The sequence below is a fragment of the Vanacampus margaritifer genome, chromosome 13 (genome assembly GCF_051991255.1).
Source record: "Vanacampus margaritifer isolate UIUO_Vmar chromosome 13, RoL_Vmar_1.0, whole genome shotgun sequence".
Lineage (NCBI taxonomy): Eukaryota > Metazoa > Chordata > Actinopteri > Syngnathiformes > Syngnathidae > Vanacampus > Vanacampus margaritifer.
Genome location: NC_135444.1, coordinates 3,313,406 through 3,328,219, shown reverse-complemented (window position 1 = coordinate 3,328,219; position 14,814 = coordinate 3,313,406). Strand labels below are relative to the sequence as shown.

Here is a 14,814-nt window from a genome sequence, read left to right as displayed (position 1 = left end):
ATATACAGTACATTTGTTAATTATGCGGGCCATGTTTATCAGTGTCAAAACGGGGGGCTTTAGGACCCAGATGCGGGAAGGCAGAGCAAGGAGGCAGGGGTGTAGTCCAAAAAAAAAAGGAATTTAATTTCTATTAACAAAAAGGTTTCCAAAGTTCAAAAACATAAAACAAAGCAAGAACTTGAACTTGAACAAAAGAGGGAACAAAAAAACAGACAGCAACAAAACTTGAACTTGAACTAGAACTTGGGAGGGAACAGAAAACAGGCAGCATGACATGAGGACAAACGTACATACCACAATGCACCAACACAGACAGAGGAGAGACAGCAGACTAAATACACCAACACTAATGACGCAACAAGACACACCTGGACCAGACACAAGTGGCTGAGGGCACTGATTGGACAACACAAGGAAGGGCAGGGTCACAATCAACAAGACAAGGAAAACACACAAGGAAAGCAGAAACTGAACATGACAGAACCAAAACCAAAACATGACAGAACCAAAACATGACAATCAGTATAGATTTTCAGTACTTGATACATGTTGGGCTGATTTCCACCTTGCTATGAAAATACACCGTGTCTCAAGGAGAACAGACAGTAAGAAAATGTTTCTTGTGCTAGTGTCTTGACACATATTTCCTTTTCAGTAACATCTAAACCAAATCTGGTGTCTTGTAGCTAATTGGCTCACCCTTAACATAACTTAGCATGCAGTAACCCTACAATGTGAGCATTGCCTTTCAAATGTGGTTGACTTTGTATTCTCACACTGACTTAATTAAAAGACAAACATTTTGAGTTTTTTTTTTTTAAGTACCCAAGCTGTGAATGGCTCACTGAAGAAAACAAATGCATGGCTCCCGCTATCATACTGGTGTGATGGGGAGTTGGGTATTTAATCATTGGCTTTCATATCTTGCTTTGCTAGTAAGTCAAAATACTGTCAGAAAGGCTAGAATTTGGTGGAGGACCCAAATGCAGGGAGCAAAAGCAGCCAGGCAAGGATGCAGTAAAAAAGGGGATTTAATTAAGAAAAAGACAAACAAGGTACTTGGCAAAAATAACAAAGTCAACAATATCCAAAAACACAAGTCAAGGCAAAAACCAAACAGGAACACTGCGAAGCAAGGAAATGATGATGACATGGCATGGCATGGCATGGCATGGCATGGGTGTGACAGCGACAATGATCCCACAAGGACTGACCAAAACCAGGGAGACACACTAGGAAAACATGACCAATAAAACAAACCAAAACACAGACCATGACAAATACATCTATGTAAAACCAATTTGTTTGTTTGTCAAGCATTTTTGGGACTCCTAATTTAGAGCACAGTGTCTTTTTTTTTAATTGATGGATCGCCAATTCTTACATTCAATCATAAGTTTTCTGAAAAAATACTTTTTGGATTTTACAGAATAAAATAAAAAATCCCATCAAGGATCAAATTTGGTGGGCGGGTCTGGATCCATAGAGACAAAGTGTGCAAGTCGAGGTGCTTAAAATACGGTGTTATACTGTATATATGTATAGAATGATAGAGTGACAAGTAATGCTACAAAACAATGTAATACTATTTTTTAAACATGCCAACTCTGACTTATTTGGTTCATTTTCACATTGCAGGAGAAATACCGTGTCCCTAAAATAGTGAATGCTCATAAAGATTGAATATTACACTGGACCAGACTCAAGACGAGTTAGCAGTGAACTCTGGCAACCCACCCTATGCCAATGACTAACATACAACATTTTACATTCATAGAGCTGTCATACATGAAGCATCATCATCAGTGAAAGGCTTGCATGTAAAATCAGGCAACTAATAAACATTGATGAGAGTGAGAAGTTTGCCAGGACTGGTTCAAAGGCACAAATGTGATGTAGCTGTAGAGCACTTATAACTACTAGTAAGCAGCTACTGTATGTATGGTTGTTTGTGCACTATAAATAAAGTTGAGTAGAGCAGACACAGTAAATGAAGCTGTTGGTACATTGCGTCTCTTTTAGCTATCAAAAAGAGAGTAAAATAGCCTCTGTCATGTCAGAATGCATCACAGAAGGTAAGAGCTACAATGATGACACATAGTACTCCTACTGGCTTAATCAAAGTGTGATTGAAGTACCATGTGAGGCTCTTCAAACCACAGCTCTTATGATGCATCACCTATTTGCCCTCCTTCACCAACACTAAAAACTACACACACAAAAGTAAATTACTTGGCTACATATTGACTGTGCTAATGTGCACATAATCGTGTATATGTTTGTATTAATTTGTATATTTGTAAAACAGAGAGAGAGAGAGAGAGATTGTTAAGAAAAAGTCACTAAATTAATGCATGACCTTGTCTAACTGAGGGCCTCAAACTCATGTCAAGTGAAACTTTTTTCGGCCTCACAGTCCATTTATACATCCATACAGGCCTCTTTGATGTCGGCACTTAAAAGCACCACTAACTAACCCTGGAGGGAAAGCCTGGTGCACAGAGGATGCTCAGCATGTGTATGTGTGTGCATGAATGTGTATGTATGAGTTAGGAAATGAGAAAGAATGTGTGCATCTACATTTTTTTCTACTTAGCTAATTCAGTTTTTTAACTATTAATCTGAATTTACTTTCTCTTACAATCCTTCTCCTCCAATGTTGGTGGTGCAGTCGATTTTTAAGTTTAGTTTAATATGTAATAAACCCTACTGCTCTTTGTCTCCAAGATTTGAATACGTTTCTGTTATATCTTATCATATTATTTTCCGGATCAAGCTATATGGTGACTAAAATTATTGTGACTGTAGCTTGATCTGAATGCTACTAGCATGCTACACATCTACATATGCAATTAAGCGCATCAACAGACTAAAGGGTTGTTGAAAGCATGCAATGTGTCAAACCAGTATTTATGTTCCCCTCCAATTACATTTCTGTTCCAGCTCCGTCTCTGTCTCCAGGCAGGCCAAGTGTGCCTCTCGGGCTCTGGCAGCCCGAGAACCCATTTTGCAGTGGTGCACAAGGTGCACGCTTCACCCTGCCTAAGCACATCATCAGATGGACTACTTTGCTGTTTCCTGCAGATGTTGTAGTCCTCTGCTTCTATCCTGTCCATGCAGCTGGAGGTGCATTAAGACACAATATATGGATGAGTGGCTTTGGCTGTGCTAGGCACCTCTTCCAGCAGTCAGGCTGCCACCCTTGTCAAAAGGATCCTAAGCTATCACAGTAATTTCCCCCCCAGGTATGAGGCTTTGAGCTGTAGCAGTCATTATTTTGCTCTTTTTCCTGAGCTTCTGTACTTGTCACTGGTTCCTGGCATGCAGCACGTCCGCGAGGGTGCTGCTCCTAACCTGCAGCCATCACCTGAGTCCTGCTTCTGAACATGATTTGAGCCTGTTGACCTCAAGTTCCTGATATCTTGCCAATTTCCTCAGATTCCTCCTGGCCATGCACTTCAACCTCAAATTAAGATGCACTGAAAAGTGAAATGATGTCAATAATGTGTTTTTTTTGTTTTGTTTATAGGACCCTCTTACAAAAATACATACTATGGCTAAATAAATTGAACAATACTACTTGGTATAGAAAGGAGCTGACAGAAAACTGCTAAAAGCCAAATATTACACTGTAAAAACAGTTGGGTCAAAAATAACCCAGCTATCGGTAAAAAAATGGACCGATCCTATATTTGGGTCAATTTGACCCAACTTTGAGTCAAGAAATTGGTCTTTTAGTGTAAAACAACTCATAAATATTGGTCAGATCCTTTACTTAAATTAGGTCATTTTGTATAAAACAACCCAGAAAGTTGGGTCATATTGACCCATAAAATGGATCGGTCCATTTTAAAAACATCTATAATTGGGTTACTTTCGACCCAACTGTTTTCATTGTTTATAAAAATAACATTTTCTTGTCTGCAGTTGGATACATTGTAGTTTGTTGTTAGAATGAAGACTACTGTTTTGGGTAAAATCTAAATTCAGATCTCACTACCACTCCTACACAGTTTGTATCTATGTTCGTCAGAGAATGTTTCTTTGCTTGGCACTCCTTAACTCTCTGTCTGATTGTTGCTCACAGCCAGTAGAAGAAGTGTGAAAACCTCCTGCAGCGAGAGAAGCCCCTAGAAAGACAAAAAATGACAAAAACAAGAAAATAGGACCTGCATCACACGTGTGCACAGGCAGCTGTGAATAAATGTGTACTTTTTTCACCCTCACTCCAGGGTTCGACTTGTCTGATTCTTTTCCATGAATGCATAAGACCCTCATCCTAAAGGTGCAATGCAACAGTGGAATGTTAAAATGCAATCATTTGAAACTGCTATTAATATCCTGCCACATTCTTAGTCCTGAAAGGCATAAAACTACTTGCTCACACACAGACTCCTAAAATGGAACTCAAAGTAATTATTCCACAAAATGATTTAACGCTAAATATAGTAGGTAAGTCATTTTAAAATGTGCTTGTGTGGCTACAAATAAATTATTTATTCTGAGTTATTCTTCTTGCTTCTGAGCTTCGTTATGAGTCATTTTTATTTTTAATTATAGATGTCTCAGCCTTTAAATTTTGTGAATTTAAACACATCCGGATGTGTATACACAAACTCAACCGCTTTATCTTATGCTCCCAAGAGTAACAATGTCGCAGACTCATCGATCCTGAGACCGTTTGTGGTATTAAAAATGTTGGCAACAGTCGTTCTAACATTCAGAATAGAGATAGTGAGTAGGGATCAGGTGAAAGTCAGTCAAAAAAAAAATCATAATAGTTAAACGGAGAGTTGAGGACAGAAGAATAATGTACAAATATGTACTCGGGAGTAAAAACTGATGATGATTATTAGGTCCCATGACAGATGCAGGCCCTACCTATAAATTATTTTCAATAGTGAAATAGATGTACCAAATCCATGGCGGCAACAAAACAATCATTACAGCACAAGCAATGCCCAAAACATTCACAGATTCAAACTGTTGTATAAACATATGGTTTGGTTTCAGTATTTGAAGAGTGCGTCTTAAACTTACATCAATATTCCATCTTATTGTGTGTGCTTGCTGCTTTTTTTTTTTTTTTTTATCATTGTGGGCATATCATCTATTAAGATTGTATACTTGTGTCTTAGTATTATTGATATGTGCTGGTTGTGCTTTTGTTTTGTTTCTGGTTTGTCTCTTACTCAAGCTGGTATTGTTAGTTTTTATTACCATTGCTGGTATGAGCTTTTGATGCAATGTTAGTTATAATAATAATAATAATAATAATAATAATAATAATAATGCATCTGATTTATATAGCGCTTTTCTAGACACTCAAAGATGCTTTACAATTGAACAGATACATTATTCATGAACTCACAAAGTTTAGGTGAGTATTGTTTTAGGAAAATTTATGTCTTGTTGATGTTGATTGCTGCTTGAAATAAATGAACAAATGAAATTAAATGAATAAAAATTATTGTTACAGCCCATATGTGCTACCAGTCATCTCGGTCCTTGCACTGGGTTGCAGCATTTCTAGGTCAAGATGGTAATGTTGGCGGAATGTGCACCCCCCTCAAATACCTTCATCACACAGGGTTCTCCTTTCCATCAACTCATTATTTTCCTATTTCAAGTTCAAGTTCCACCTCATTTACATTATCACGAACGTCATTTGTCCATCTGTCAAAGCGAGTGCGTTTACTGCATTAATAAACTCAACCAACATGCTTTCAATGGTATGTTTGTAGGTTTATATGCATTGCAAGTAAAGTCTTTGGGGAAAACATACTTTCGGGGTTCAGTAACTGTACGTATTTTTTAAAGACTGGATTGAAGTCAAAAGCAAAGAGAAGACCAGCCTCGGGCTGGCATTTCATAAATGTTTGCTTGGAAAGCAGTATGTTGTCAGAATAGATGTTTGATCACGTGTGGGTAAACAGGAAGTGAAATTTGAGAAGGAATGGAGCCAGAGATATTGATACAAAGAAAACTGTCAAAGAAATTGACACAAAAAAGGATACATTTTGTCTTTTTGTGACCTATCCCTTTCATATCACTTTTTGACATTGTAAAGTTGATTAACTGTTAATAGCCACAAAAGAAAACAGGAAACAGATACGCAAGGGAAGAACATAAACACACCCACACAACACAAATATGTGTAAAAGAGGAAAAACAGGAAAATGCAGAGGGAAATTGGTGTCATAGCAGAAATTAATCCATCCATCCATTTTCTTAACCGCTTGTCTTCACAAGGGTCGCGGGGATAGCAGAAATATGCTAAATATTACAAAAAATAGTTTACTAACATTTGTTTTTCAGAATGAAATTGTTAATACTTTTAATATTTCTCTAATTTAATATTTCTCTAATTTTAAATTTGCGGAAATGGGGATAGCAGAGGCGATAGCAGTGGCTCATCAAAGCCAAGGGACATGGTTTAAATACTGCTGTAGGCAAGCGTAAGTTTGGCAACTACTTATTGGAGAGATACTTGTGTGCTGTTGACGTGCCCCTGACATATGTCCTGTATCTTATTGCAAGTGTGTGGTCGTGTGTGGTGTGCAACACAAAAATGTACAGTAGAGTGTGAATTTGAATTTCCGCTTGGGGGATTCAAATGAGTATAATAGTAATAATAATAATTAAAAAAATAAAAGTTTGACCCTCAAGATAAAATCTACACTAAGGGAATTATTTGGATACCAAGGTCAGGGTTAAGAGAGTGTCAAACTGAGTCAAATTAAAACATTTGGAATTGTGAAATGTGAAATAAATGCTTATTTGGGATTAAAGACAATGACGTTTTGACTATTAAAGTGCGACGACAAGTGTAGACCATCAGAGCATAATGTACAGCATTACAGTATAATGAGCTTCGGTCATTATGTTGCTTTATGCATAATTAGGTGCAAACAATGTCCCTGAACTCTGTGGACACCTCCCACTGTGGACACCTTTTAGTCAGTCCCTATGCTTGCACATAAGGCTTTGAAACGGCAGCTGTGTATTCTCTCTCTCTCTCTCTCTCTCTCTCTCTCTCTCTCTCTCTCTCTCTCTCTCTCTCTCTCACACACACACAAATGCACATCTACACGGATGTGCACACACACACATCTTCACAGACATACACGCACACACAAAGTAGAAAAGTATTTCTTGACTTTGATCCAAAACACATTCTTACATTGTTTTGTTTTGGTGTTCTGGGACACGTTTGGATCCCACAAATTCAGATTCACAGGTCTTAGGTTATTATGCCTTCAACATGCATGCTTAAAGCCTTCTGAGCTGTCATGAGGGAATGATGCTTACAATCTCACTATTCATGTGGGAAAATATCTAACACAATTCTCCCTCTCAGTGAGAATAAAACACTCAACATGTAAAATACTTTGAAATGACTTGCCACTGTACTGTAGACATTTTCATAGTCCTGTCTTGGTTTTACTAAAAACAAAACTTCTCGTTACACCATCCATTCATTTTCTTTCGATTGTTCTCATTAGGAATCATGTGTTTGCATGTGTTGGACTAGAGGCGAAATGCATCATGCATCCTGGAATGGTCATCTGTCAGTTGCAGGTCACATACAGGCACATTCACTTTTGTACCTTGGTTCTATTTTAATTGTCAGTGCAAGTTTCGCGCTAGGCGTGCCAGGCGCGGCCTAAATCTGTGCGTTGGGCAGGCTTAACTGAGTTTTTGAGTTTTCACAGATGCATGCATCTTGGCGCAGTAAAAAACTTATTTTGCACAGTTTTGGGTGTAAACACAGCCTACTTGATTCGCCACTAATCAAAGTGGACCCATAATCGTCCTGGACAGTCCAAAATATCATAGAAGGCCAAAATACAGAAATGGGGGAATGGTGGTCAAGGCCAAAATAGCCACCACACATTAACAGAAGATGGATTTCATTTGAATGCATCCAGCCTTTATTTTTTAAGGAAATCCATTAGACCCTAACTTTAATGTCAGTGTGCATGAGGTGCAGTCGTTGACATGGCAAGAGAAGAAAGCAGACCTCGATGGATGATGATGTACATTAAGTTGGCCACGGAGTTCACAGATCTGTAAAGTGACCACTTGGAGAACTATCGTTCGTGTCCGTGTGTGATCCCCCTGTCACCTCATAGCTCTGCCACAGCCAGTGGGGTTGATTATGAAAATATAATTAAAATGAATATGTGTTCAATGAATGATTTCTACAATGATTCAGATGGATCGATGCATGCTGTTGTCATTTTTCACAAGGAAATATACAATATACAATGACATCCATCACAGGTCTATGGGGCTCAGAATCTGTCTGCCAGTGCCCCGATCAAATTCATTCAAATCGCGTTAGCCTACATGTGCCAATAATTAGACATACTCCCAGCAGCCAGTTGACTTTCAACCACCAAATTGTCAGTTACAAGGAAACACCACTCGGCATGCCAGAATGGCCTCCATTGCACAGAGCAAATTCCGAAAGAGGTCAAACGAGGTACGAAAACCAACATGCAGCAATTTTTACGATTTGAACTGTTGACATTTAACTGTTTCAATTTACATTTAACAGTTTCAATTTATATTTTAACTGTTTCAATTTAATTATATATGTGTAGAGTAGATGAACATATGTTAACTCAGTCACCAGATGTTTAGGAAAGGATGTGATAAGGATTGCTTTTGATCTCATCTTTGTTTGAAGTCTCCTCTCTGTTCCCGGAACAACAGAAGGGGGCCAAAAGGTTTCTGTTTATCAGGAAAGGTTGAGGTGCCAAGCGCTCTGCTCCTCAGCTCGTCCTGTCATAAAAACGTATAGGAACCAGAATCTCTCTACATCAAAGACTCTGGTCAGGAAGTACTGTTTTTTGTAGAGGTTCAAAGGAGAGCATAGGCGGGCTGAATCTAAGAACTGTTGTATAAAGATGCTACAAGATTGTCATCCCGACACACACTCTGGGCAGCGATCACCTTTTTTCAGTGAGGAGGTTCCTGTGTGTCTTTGAAAGCTTTTAAAATAAAAAACTTGCAAGAAACTTCTTCATCGATCTCATTTATAATTTATTTGAACAACGCAATAGATTACAAAATCCATGTAATCCTTACAAAGTGGTGACCCCGAAGATTCTTTGACTTGTTCCAGCTATGGCGTTTATGGACGGATGGAATTTCTGGCGCCATATTAATTGAACGGTAAGTGGAGACATTTATCCACATAGAAAAATTCTGTCTGTTTGGGATCGCTACAGCTGGTGTTCGTCTTCTGAATTGGCTAAATTGTATATGAGATCTGAGTGAACAAGTATTAGTGGAGTTTAAAGTCGTTTTTTGGTTACAAAGGGACGCGAAGTCCTTGATTTTGGATTTTCCTACGACATTTGAACTATACGTACGTGGTGACGGTCTTGTTTACGGAAGTACCGTCACGTTGGATTCGGCGCTGCTGTGAGTGAGACAGCATAAAGGACAGGTTGAAGTGGACGGCTATGTTTGTTTTTGTTGTTTGTTATTTTTGTTTTGTTTAGCCGCTTCGCGAAGAAATCGATAGATCTAGATATAACTTATTATTCGACGAAGCCACGGTGTATTGTATTCTGTGAGATCCGCGCACTTTGGCGATATTTGTGTTCGTCTGTGGTTATTTTATTTTTTGGAGGAGTGATGTGGAACGCTGCTGAATAAATTTGATCTGTTGAATTGTGGTACCATAAGTGAGACGTCACTGATTTAATAATTATTAGATACGACTTGAATATAATTAATATACATTATGGAGGACATTTTTGACCGTGACACCGAGTGGTTTGACCTGGATGTTCTTCCGGTTCATACTCGGAACATGTTGTTGGTTACACAAGTTTCAAACGCTTCCGAGGTCGCTTTAGGAGTTGAAGACATTTAACATTTTCAATTTGATGTTTTACTGTTTTTGAATTTACTTATAGGCATATCAATGTGATATAATCATGAGTGTTTAAAAGAATACAGTGGGATGGTGATTTTGTGAACTTTATTTGATCTTTGTACCCTCAAATGCTGTTAGAGGGGCAATGTGCATGATGTGTCAGAGTCTCTTGTCATTTAGGGACTGAAGGTCTGGGGTCAGATTTTGATTACTTCTGTTCCCCCAATCAAGAAGGGGAACTGTATAAAGATGTCTGTTTACCATCAACCTTACACCTTTGTTCAATCTAGGAGATGACATGTCTGCCCTTTGTTCAATCATGAGACAGGAGGAGGAACCTTTTAGCTTTTTTGGTATAAATGTGTCGATGTTCTGTAAATTGTCACACTCTTGGGGTCATCACGTTGCATTCAGATGTGGTGTCTTAACGGTGTCTTTGGAAGCTTTTAAATAAATCCTTGCAAGGAACCTTGTTCATCAGATCTCGGATACAATGATTTTGAACACGCAAAGATTACACTTAAAATAGTAATCATACAATTCCTTCATTTTGGTGAACCCGACGAGCGACGTTGCGAGCTGTGGCGTTCACGGACGGATGCAATTCCAGGCGCCTAATTAATTACGGTGAGTGGACATTTATCCACGTTTGAGGAATTGTGTCTGTTTCGAGTCGCTGCAGCTGGTATTCGTCTTGAAAAATTACATTGTGATGAGATCTGTGTGAAAAGGTGTTAGTAAAATTTGAAGTCGTTGTGTTGGACACGAAGTCCCTGATTTCGGATTTTACTACGGTGTTCGAACTGTACACGTACGTGGTGACGACAGCATTGTTTACGGAAGTGTCGTTACGTTGGTTATCTCGCTGAAAGGGAAACACAGGCAGACGCAGCGGGTTGCGCCGCTGCTAAGAAGTCGAAAGATTCTTGAATAAATTTGATATTAAAAAGTATAAATGGACACAGCGTACGTACGCCGCTGTTATAAATTTGGTACTAAGAGGCACAGGTAGACGCAGCGGACTTACGCCGCTGTTAAGAAACCGTTAGATTCTTGAATAGATTTGTTCAGCTGGTAGACACATGCGCAGATGAGGTACGTAACGTTACGATGATGGTGCACAATTAAGCCGGATTGTTGCAAACGGGCTGAAGCAGGCGTTTTATTAAAAATTACAGAAAACACACGGCAGTCTCGTTCTGAAGAAATCTTAGAGATTGTAAGTCCCTGCATTTCTGAGGCAATTGTTAAGTACATGTAGAGTTGGAGACAACTTTTCGCTGCGAAGGAGCCAAGAGACTGCTTTGTGATCGTCTTAAAGCAGTATTTATTTTCAGGGATACAGGTTGACGCATAGCTTTTATTATTTATAAATGCTATTGCTAAGAAATCGAGAGATCGCGATATTTATTGTTTTTGGATAATTTTGTTTAGCTGAAAGGAGCGCTCCGCCGTTTAAAAGGCATATGATATTGAATTTCCACGGCAAATATAGGAATTACTGCTGTGTGAGAAGTAAGTCCGTGAAGATCCTGGATATATTTATTAAAGTCGCGCAGATTGTTTTATTTTATTTGTTGAGAAAAAAAAATATATATAATAATAATATTTTTGGGGGGATTAATGAGAATATTTTTGATCTGTTATATCGTAGTATCATAAGTGAGACGTCACTGACTTTATAAATATTAAAAACGACTAATTACTACATATAATGGACGACATTGTTGATCAAGACTCCGGCTGGTTTGATTTGCATAAACTTCCGGTCCATATTCTGAACTCTTCGCTGAGCGTACAGATAAAGGCTGCAACGCTCGTGATGATTGAAGCGCTCCCACCACGCCAGAGAACACAGCAGGAGCTGAGGAGCAAGCGTGAGACGGAGGTTGCCGATCTCAAGAAGATTGTGGAGGACGAGGCCAAGGCCCACGAGCAGCTGATGGCCGACATGAGACAGAAACACAACCAGGCCTTTGACGAGCTTAATGAACAGCTGGAGCAGGCCAAGCGGAACAAGATGTCTGTGGAGAAATCAAAACAGGCCCTAGAGAGTGAATGGAACGAGGTGCAAATCGAGCTCAAGACCCTGACGCAAGGCAAATCCGATTCAGAGCACCGTCGCAAGAAAGCAGAGTCCCAAGTTCAGGAGCTTCAGGACAAATTTGGAGACAGCGAACGGCAGAGGCAGGAGATGGCGGACAAGATGGCCAAAATGCAGTCTGAGCTGGACAATGTCAACAGCCTTCTGGCTGAAGCCGAGGGCAAAAACATCAAATTCAGCAAAGACCTCTCTTCAGTGGAGTCTCAGCTTCAGGATGCACAGGAACTGCTCCAAGAGGAGACTCGTCAGAAGCTCAACATCTCCACTCGCTTGCGGCAGCAGGAGGATGAGCAGAACAACCTGCGCGAGATGCTGGATGAAGAGGAGGAGGGCAAGAGAAACGTGGAGAAGCAGGTCTGCTACGTTTCAGGCACAGCTGGCCGACATGAAGAAGAAGTTGGATCAGGAGACGGCCAACCTGGAGAGCGCGGAGGAGGCTCGCAAACGCGTCCAACGTGACGCCGACTCGTTGCAGCAGCAGCTGGAAGAGAGGACGGCCGCTTACGACAAATTGGATAAGACCAAAACCCGTTTGCAGCGGGAGCTGGATGACCTCATGGTGGACCAGGACAACCTGAGGCAGGTGGTTTCCAACCTGGACAGGAAACAGAAGAAGTTTGACCAGATGCTGGCTGAGGAGAAGACCATCTCCAGCCAGTATGCCGAGGAGCGCGACCGGGCCGAAGCAGACGCCAGGGAGAAGGACACGCGGGCGCTAACGCTAGCCCGTGAGCTGGAGGCCTTGGAGGCAGATGCCCTGCACTACCAGGAGGATCTTGCCACAGCCGAGAGACTCAAAAGACAAACGCAGGCAGAGAGAGACGAGCAGGATGAGATTAACAACGGCAATGCTAAAAATGCTCTGCTGACTGAAGAGAAGAGGAGGCTGGAGGCTCGCATAGCCCAGTTGGAGGAAGATTTGGAGGAGGAGCTACTCAACACCGAGATGATCAACGAGCGTCTGAAGAGAACCACACTGCAGATGGAGCAGCTGACCACGGAGCTTGGCGCCGAGCACAGCAGCGTCCAGCGACTGGAGGGCGCTCGTTCCCAGCTGGATCGCCAAAACAAGGAGCTGAAGCTGAAGCTGCAGGAGCTTGAAAGCACCATCAAGTCAAAGTACAAGTCCACCATCGCCTCCCTGGAGGCCAAAATCGCTCAAATGGAGGAGCAGCTCGACATTGAGTCAAAGGAGCGTCAACAAGCATCCCGGCTGGTCAGGAGGACTGAGAAGAAGCTGAAGGAGGTCGCTGAAAGAAGATTCATTGGAGTGCCTTTTCCATGGGCAAAGATGGGCACAGTTGATTCGCCTGGAAAAGCTGATCAAGTGTCAATCTGCTGGTGAAAGGGGGAAATCACTCAATGGTGATTTGAATCACATGCCCCTTTTCATCAATGCACAAGGAAAGAGTCACACTGGGAATGAAGTCCCGTGACCTTTCCTGCGATCTCTGACAGTGAGCCAGGGTTCGGAAAAAGGCTGACAAACGCCTCTTTTTAAAAAAATTTTGACCAACTGTCGAACGCACTTTTCATTCAACAAGACCTTCACCAGGAGATGGCTTCGAGGGACAGACACATCTGCTATTGCGTCGTGACACTTAACCACATCACATAGTGTTATGCCTCACATTTATTATGCCCCTTCCACCGAATTTTTTAATGAATCAAACTGAATTTTGACTGCTAAGCCCATCTATCTTTCTCTCTCTCTTTCACCTGCTATTCTTATTTTCTGAACTCCACACATAAACATTGCTTCATTTTTGCGACGATCAAGATTCACGCTGGACTTTCTCTCTAGACTATTGTGGGATTAAATGTCCGGTTTTTGAACTTATAGAAGTTCAATGGTAGGACTGAAGACATTTAACATTTTCAATTTGATGTTTTACTGTTTTTGAATTTACTTATAGGCATATCAATGTGATATAATCATGAGTGTTTAAAAGAATACAGTGGGATGGTGATTTTGTGAACTTTATTTGATCTTTGTACCCTCAAATGCTGTTAGAGGGGCAATGTGCATGATGTGTCAGAGTCTCTTGTCATTTAGGGACTGAAGGTCTGGGGTCAGATTTTGATTACTTCTGTTCCCCCAATCAAGAAGGGGAACTGTATAAAGATGTCTGTTTACCATCAACCTTACACCTTTGTTCAATCTAGGAGATGACATGTCTGCCCTTTGTTCAATCATGAGACAGGAGGAGGAACCTTTTAGCTTTTTTGGTATAAATGTGTCGATGTTCTGTAAATTGTCACACTCTTGGGGTCATCACGTTGCATTCAGATGTGGTGTCTTAACGGTGTCTTTGGAAGCTTTTAAATAAATCCTTGCAAGGAACCTTGTTCATCAGATCTCGGATACAATGATTTTGAACACGCAAAGATTACACTTAAAATAGTAATCATACAATTCCTTCAGAGTTTTGCCCGCGAAGCGGAGACGGCAGTTGAAAATTTTAATGAATGATTGGATGCGCGTGTGTTCGGAAAAAGGATGGATGCCGTCGCTGCAATCTACGGTGTGTCTGATTTCGTTGATGAAATCGGTTGAACTTGCTTGTGTGAAGAAACGGCGAGCGCTGGATAAGCAGGTAAAAGAAACGTCTATTTTGTCTTCGAATGGGAGAAGAGTCAGACAGAACTTAAAGAAAGTGGATCAGATGATGGTTTATGCTAGAATGTTAGCGTTGAGTAGCTCTGTGAAAGTTGCCCGGATGGCGGTGTTAAGTGATTTTGAGAACAAAGAGGCTGATGTTAAGCTAGCGGCTCCGTCGGCGTACGAGTTGCCACGCGCGGGAGATGAATT

At 40.7% G+C, this 14,814-nt stretch overlaps 1 long non-coding RNA gene and 1 pseudogene across 1 annotated transcript; both read left to right on the top strand.

Moving 5' to 3' along the window:
- The first annotated feature begins 193 nt into the window (after positions 1 to 193).
- On the top strand, positions 194 to 4,229 carry LOC144062888 (uncharacterized). Its single transcript, XR_013296469.1, has 2 exons — positions 194 to 608; positions 2,947 to 4,229. It is a non-coding gene; the product is annotated as an uncharacterized LOC144062888 (long non-coding RNA).
- A 6,536-nt stretch (positions 4,230 to 10,765) lies between these two features.
- Positions 10,766 to 14,360, top strand: LOC144063081 (uncharacterized; annotated as a pseudogene).
- Positions 14,361 to 14,814: the final 454 nt, after the last annotated feature.